We start from the raw sequence: 7,752 nt of genomic DNA, 5'->3' as shown, positions 1-7,752 counted from the left end.
TGCAGTGGTTGTACTAAAAGCAGTTAACGGGTGAAACATCCAAGGAGGTGAATACAAAAGACCACAATTAAATATAAATGTAATAATAATAATAATAGTAATAATTATTATTATTTTGTACAATAAAGTGTTGGATTATTGCCGCAATGCAAGAAAACACTTGATAGCCAAAAACCTGCGCTCGGTTGGAAGGGTTTGTTTGCAGATACCAACCGAGACCGAGATTCTGTTCAGATCATCCAGACGTCAGGGCGTATTTGACTGGACACTGTAGTGGATTAAACCATTTGATTTCAAATTATTGTATAATTTTATTATGACATCATGTATTAACTACTAAATTTCAGGTTTCAGTTATTCATACTACACATTATTGGGTAACACTTTATTTGAAGGGGGGTGAATAAGACTGTCATGACACTGTCATAAACATGACATAACACCTGTCATGAACATGAATAAGCCTTCATGAATATTTATGACTGTTGTCATAAAGCGTCATTCGGTTAATTATGACACTTTTAATACAAAGTTGAGATTATTCAAAATGTCTTTGTTATGACAACTTGAGATTAATCAAGAAATCATTACTGTTCAAACGTTATGTTTAATAACATAAAGTTACCTAATTTTTAAAGTGAAATCAGTAATTATAACAAATTTATATCAGTAATGATTTATTGGTTAATGTCAAGTTGTCATAACAACGGCATTTTGAATAATGTCAACTTTGTATTAAAAGTGTCATAATTTACCGAATGACACTTTATGACAACAGACATAAATATTCATGAAGGCTTATTCATGTTCATGACGGGTGTTATGTCATGTTTATGAAAGTGCCTTGACAGTCTTATTCACCCCCCTTCAAATAAAGTGTTACCCATTATTGTCATGCTAAAATGATATAGATCAATTATTCACATTGAATTAAAATACACCACTTTTGGCATTCTATGTGTCAAAGCCATCAGACTCCCACACGGTATAACAGAGGAGCTTTCTTTATCGCATCTTTGATGTGACTGAAGTTACAGGTTACATAAGAAAAGGGGTGGAAGACTTCAAAGCCTGTGAGGGCTAAATGCTCTGGAGACGATGCACAATAAAAGGACAGGAGATGAAGACAGATGGTCATCTGTTTTATGTTGGGGAGAGACAATAAGACTGTCTTGGACAACATGATCTGGGATATCACTAGAAACCAGCTGCACTCTGCTGCAAGACAGATGCACAGAAACAAACATAAAAATGCAAATGAGAAGCATATGAATTAGAGTGCATAAAAGTGTGCTGGAACATGAAGAATGGGGTACATTCACAAATTCATCTCCATTTTCTTTAACGAGGGCCATCTTGGGCACACTTTGTGACATTCAGGTTGCAAGAAGAAGCGCAGGCAGGAAGTAGTTTATGGTGGGTGGCAGCGCTCCCTTCCCTCACCTTCAAGACGATGAATATCCATACTCAGAAAACAATTAGAGGGTTTTTTTTTCTGATTTAAGCTTAAGCACTGGAAACCCCAAATAACTTTATTGACCAAAGAGTATACACGAAGGAAACTGGTTCTTTTAAAGGTGATAAGAAGCCTTACCTGTTATAATTGTCTACAACGAATACACAGTTGAAGAAAAAGCCAAGACCATGTCAGACCCGAAAGCCTCATGGCAGCTTACTGTTTTATGAACCAGATGTACGGTATTTACATCAAAGCCAATATTAGCTTTCATAGAAAATTAAAGTAGAAGATTTCACCAGTGGTCTTCCTGTGTGAAGCAGGCACCGAGAATAAAACATGTTAAATGTTTTCTTCCTGACTAGCTTGCTGACAGAAAAGTAAATACAAGTAAGAGTAATCAAATCCAAATTAAACCACTTATTTTACTTTTGCTTTTTACACAAGTATATGAATTCCTTACAGATTGCATTCTTGGCATGTTTTCACTTAGGAAGATCTTTGGTGGCCTCTTCTCTTGTAAATACTCATAGGACTCTTCATAAATAACAATCCAATTCATGCTCAAAAACAGAACGCTGCAGTTTCTTAGTTATCCAAGATGACTAAACAATTCTAAATGATCACATCCATCAGACTTATCCTTTTGGGTGTAAAAGTGAAAATGACCTAATCAATCCAATAAATTAAGAAATTAGTTAATGGCCCTGTGAGAAAGAGCAAAGCCTTTTGAAAGGCAGGTGAACTATCTTAAAGTTGCAGTTCCTTTCAGGATGGTGGAGATCTGCTTTGGTCTGGACCTCTTATTTTGTAAATACTTTTTTTTTAAAAAAAACTTCAAACCACCAAATTTGCATGACTGTTTAGACAGAAGCTGATGATTATTCCAGGAACTGGAGGTAAGAGGTGGGATTTGAATTGTGTCAAGCCGTCATCTAAGTGGAGTTTAGGCTGAAAGTATCTTTAAAGGTTTTGTTGGCTCTAGTGGCCTTTATTCAAAAGTATTTCAGCTACTCGGAGACATGCGGCAAATGTTGCCAGGCCAGGAATCAAACCTGCAACCACCACCACTAGGACTAAGGCCTCAATACATGGGTCGTGCTTTGCCCCTGTGCCACCACAGCCCTTCAGGCCGAAAGTATTTCAAATGCAGTTTTGTTTTACACTGCCTTACTTTTCTAATAATCTGATTGGAAGTGCTTGACATGTTCCATTCTTTGCATACACTCACTGGTGTCTTTATTAGTTAGACACCTTTCTTTTACCAGGTTAGACCCAGATTTGCTTTCAGATTTGACATAACTCTTCAAGGCGTACGTTTCATAAAGTGTCTAAAAATTCCCCTGAGACTTTTTTTGTCAACATTGACATGATTGTATCACATTGTTGCAGTAGAAACAAGTTTGAGAAACTTGAGTCATGAGTGCTTTTTTATTTTACTGCCATGATAAATTAATTAGATAATTCTGGCTCGACCTGCCTCAAAATCTTCAGTGACCTTAAAGTATTAGGTGCAGTGAAATTTTAAATTCAAAAATGTCAGAACCATGACCTTGTCTTGTCCTTAGAAATGGGTGTATTTAAAAAATAAATAAAAAAAATGGTAGGAATGCTTGAATCGCTTCAGAGAAAATAAGTTTGCTGAAACACAGAGGAAACAGGGACTCAGAGGACATACTGCCACGCTCACATGTTTCATCTCGCTTTTATGTTCAAAACCTTTGTCGGTGTTTGGTGTTTTGCTTTGTAAATAAAGCTTGTTTGGCTTGACTTAGCAACGAGCTCTTCAGAGCAGCCAGTTAACACAGCGTGCTTGTTTTTGGGCTTTGAAAGGCGGAAAAGCCGTACATGCATGGGGTGAATATGCAAATTCCACATCGTCAGGTCATAGCCAGGATGTGAACAGAGGATTTTCAAACTGGAGAAATAGTATTTGTTATATCTATGACTGTGGTGTCTGCAGCTGAACTTTTTTTCTTTCCATTTGTCTTTTCCGTGCTGCTATGTCTTTCTCCCATTTGCGATTTTTTTGTGCTATTTTCGAATTGTAGTCTGCCTACAATCTCTGAATTTAGTCATGTTTAGACTTTGGCATAGAGCTCTAACGTTGTTTTTCTATATTTAGTTGCACAGTCTCACCTTTGCTTCACAATGTAAATCTTCATGTATCTGAGACTTATCCACATCTGGGTGGACTTATTTCACTCAGTCAATATTCGCCCACATTTGAATGATTTTTTTTTTTTTTTTAATTATTGCTGAAACAACTATGTTCTCAGGATGAATGGTCTTTGCTACTATGTGATTTATGTAGTAGTGACCTTCTGCACAAGACAAATGGTGTGGTTAAGCAGGGAAGACTGAAACAATCCTTCAATTAATGACATATTGGCTTTTTTCGGAGAGAAGTGCAGCCAAAACAAGAAGAAAGCTCTGGATGATTTTATCTCGGCCTGGCTGATGTACATTTTCTAGCGTGCATTAGACAACTTTATGACTCGATTGTTTTTTTAGTCAATCTACAGCTTACTCTGGTCTACGGTGTAAAACTAGATCAGATACGTTTACATTCAAAAGTAGTGGAATTTTTTTTTATTATGCTAGTCCAAATGTTTTCACTGATGACTCAAGAGGTAAAAGTACAGGAATGAGAGCACAATCATGACTATTTAAGGGTAATAAAAACAGGAAATGAATCATATCCTCAGTTATACGGCTGACATGAGCGAGACTGAGTCTCTGTGTTCAAAGCTGATGCAGTCACTGGCTTGGACTGATCCTAAACCCTGTAGTTTTGTTTTTATTTGGCTAAGATTCCTACTGGTTGTGTTACAAGTAAAATATCCCTATTGTTGGGATTATTAAGTGATGAATCAGAATAATGTGGTTCATAATTGTTATAAAAAGGATAAGATTTCAATTCTTTTTTTTTAAACATTCAGGAGCTAAAAAGTGGGACGTGCATTTGTAAACAGTCCACCCTGAGTCAGTACTTTGTAGAACCACCTTTGGCTGTGATGACAGATGCAGAGATGCAGCAGGGGTAAGTCTCTACCGGTTTTACACTCCTAGAGAATTAGACTTATTTTTGTTGAAAAAAAAAAAAAAGGAAAAATGGCAAAAGCTCAGAGTGAAGTAGAGAATGGAGAGCATATGTGAATACCAATTGTACCAATCACCAACTCCAACACCTGAATCCGTTTTGAAGCTCCACTCCAGCTGCAGGTCATTTGTAGCCTCCGGTTTTCTTTCAGCCACATGCAATTATGAAAACACTGCAAACATGGGGAGAAAGGTTTCTGGTTTCCAAAGTGATCAGTTGGGATTCAACTTTTACTTTTTTTTTTTTTTTTGCCTACATGCAAAATGTTATTTGTGGCAGTGCTTCACATCTCTCTTACCACACTGATCCCATAATTAAAAATGGTGGTGCCTCAAAGCTGATGAGAAGATGAATGGACCTAAATATTGGACAATTTTTGAAGAAAAGTTCTTAAGAGGTTGCAAAAGACTTGAGATGGGGTCAGATTCAACTTCTACAAAGACAATGAGCAAACAGCCTGATGCGAAAATCGTAAAGATCAATGAACTTTTATGTGCTAGAAAAGCCAAAACTTAAGGACAGCTGGAAATCTGTAGATTTGAAGACTGGAAAATGTATGCTTACAAATGTCGCAGTCCGTTCTTACCAAGCTTTCTCTATTTCACAAAGAGAAAAGTGCAAAACTTTAAGCTTCTACATATGAGAAAAAGGGAAACTCGATTGATTCAGGGGAATATAAATGCCCACCGCAGTTTCAAATTTGCATTGGTAAATCATTTGAAAATCTTGGATCATTCTCCATCGACTTCACAATGTTGCTACGTCGTGTTGGTTTATCATCTGTAAATCACGTTATCTGTGGTGAAAACCTGATCAAATGTACAAAAGTTCAGAGTGTGCTCTTTCAAGGCACTATGCTTTACACAATGTCAAACTTTCAAAGAATAAAATGTGAAATGAACCCTCATAAGCCCTCTGAATGTGTCCTGGCTCCCAGTGGGCTTCATTGTGTTGAATCTGTGGCGGCTGTTGAAGCGTGATAATTTAGGGAGAGAACGTGCAGCTCCCCATCAAGCCTCGCCGGCTCTAAATGGAGGGAATTGTTCAGTTTGCGACTGGAGTGACTCCATATCACATGCAGCTCATTTGGTGACCCAGAGGAGGGAGAACATTATGAGATGGAGTTCGAAAATTTAACAAAATGTGCACAAGTTAAAGTAGTATTCCCGCTGCTTCACAAATGTCAGCAATTTGTAGCACTTAGTTGGTCATTACGAGTATCTAAAGCACATATTTTTACCTCTATTTGATTGAGTGTTTTAGTTTTGGGCTGAGAATTTGTACATTACACTACAAATAAGTGATTTTGATGCCTAAGGGCTTAAGGATCGCAAACAATCTGCAAGGGGCAAAACATTAATTTTTTTTTTTTTTTTTGGTAAGTTGTGGTATTTGCTTTTGGAACTTTCCAATGGATGTGATTTTATTTATCCAGTCTCTTCATGTTGAATCATGAACACTGAGCTTAAGTGAGGCAAGTGAAGCCTGTAGATCATAAAATGCTCCTTTAGGTTCTTTTTTTACCTCCTAAATGAATCAATAATGTGCTTTTGGAATAGTTTTGATAGGCTGGTCATTCCCAGGAAGATTCACCACTGTTCCATTTTTTTTTCTTTTTCTTTAATTTCCTAAATCCAGGCATTATTCAGGAGCTTTTGAGATCTTAACCTCCCTCATGTTCCCAGACTTTTTTTCATTTGTGGAAAGAAATAAACATTTTAAAACTGTTTTTTTTTTTTTTTTTTTTTTTGTTCAACCATCATAATCTGATAACATTATTTCATGGTCTAAAAAAAGTCAGGCAATTAAAAATCCAAAGAAATCAGTTGTTTCACACTACTGTGCATCATCGATGCATATTTTTAAACTGTCTTGGTTTGATGATATTTTAAAAATGCCCAGTGGGAACTGAAGGGCAAATGGTCAAAAATTCAATAATAGAAATTCAAGAAATGTCAGCCTGTAAAAGTCTCATGAGCAAATAAATTTCCCTGGGCTTCCTAGTACACCTGGGGTAATCCATGAATATATCCTTAGCAGCTGGACAGTCAAATTACTTCCATTCTGACTGAGTCCAGAGTCCTGTATAGATTGCTTTCTCAGTGTATCTCAGCACAGAATCTCAAAACTGTCAGTCAAGAATATTAGACTGTATTAAGGTAGTCTAATACCTCTAACTTATCTCAGAGGTTCTCAGGTTGATTCAGATTCTGCGTGGTGCAAAATTAGGGGAAAATGCACAGACATTTGGCTCCTTTCACAAGAAGAGCCAGCATGAGAACTTTGTGCTGGAGTTTAGAAACTATGTTATGTGAATTTATCAGCTTTAGTAAAGGCCCAAGGTCAGAAAATAAACAAAAAAATTAATAAACTTTCTAAGAATGCTGGAACTGTGGGGTGGAGCTCCTTTGGCCTGGATTAAAGGGAAGGAAGACATCTTCATAATTTGTCTTACCATTACTGCAAGCATCCAGATGTAGATATTTCACTCCTAGGAAACAACATTATTCTGTGATCACCTTCAAATATGTTAATTCTTTCAAAGTCTAAACAAAATACTTCAATAAAAACTGAATAAGCTGTTCCTCTACCTGCAAATGTTGCAGAGACATACCCCAAAAGACCTGCCATGTTTTGCAAAGTGCATCTTCAAAGTACTGAGTGCAATAATGCACCAGTTTATGTTATTGTATCACATACAATCTCAATAAAATCCTATAAAGTTTGTTGTTCTGGTGTGACAAAAGGTAAAAGTCAAGTTTATTTTTATAGCATATTTCAGCAACAAGGTAGTTTGAAGTGCTTTATGTCATAAAAACATCACACAGTCATCAATTATAAAACAAGTAATAAACATTAAAATTTATCAAATATGGTCAAACTCATCAGGCAAATACTCATCAAATGTGTTGATCAATGATTCACTTACAAAGGCAACTCTAAGCAGGTGGGTTTTAAGGCTTGATTTAAAGGAACTCAGTGTTTCAGCTGTTTTGCAGTTTTATGGAAGTTTGTTCCAGATTTGACAAGCCTAGAAGCTGAATGCTGCTTCTCCGTGTTTGGTTCTGGGAACACAGAGCAGACCAGAACCAGAATACCTGAGTGGTCTGGCAGGTTGATAAAGCAATAACCAGTGTTGTAGTACTCGAGATCGGTCTTGGTCTCGAGACCATTTTTTGAGGGTCTCGGTCTC

The sequence above is a fragment of the Poecilia latipinna genome, unplaced genomic scaffold, assembly GCF_001443285.1.
Source record: "Poecilia latipinna isolate Pla-1442-1.1 unplaced genomic scaffold, P_latipinna-1.0 Scaffold717, whole genome shotgun sequence".
Lineage (NCBI taxonomy): Eukaryota > Metazoa > Chordata > Actinopteri > Cyprinodontiformes > Poeciliidae > Poecilia > Poecilia latipinna.
This window is presented reverse-complemented; position numbering follows the sequence as displayed.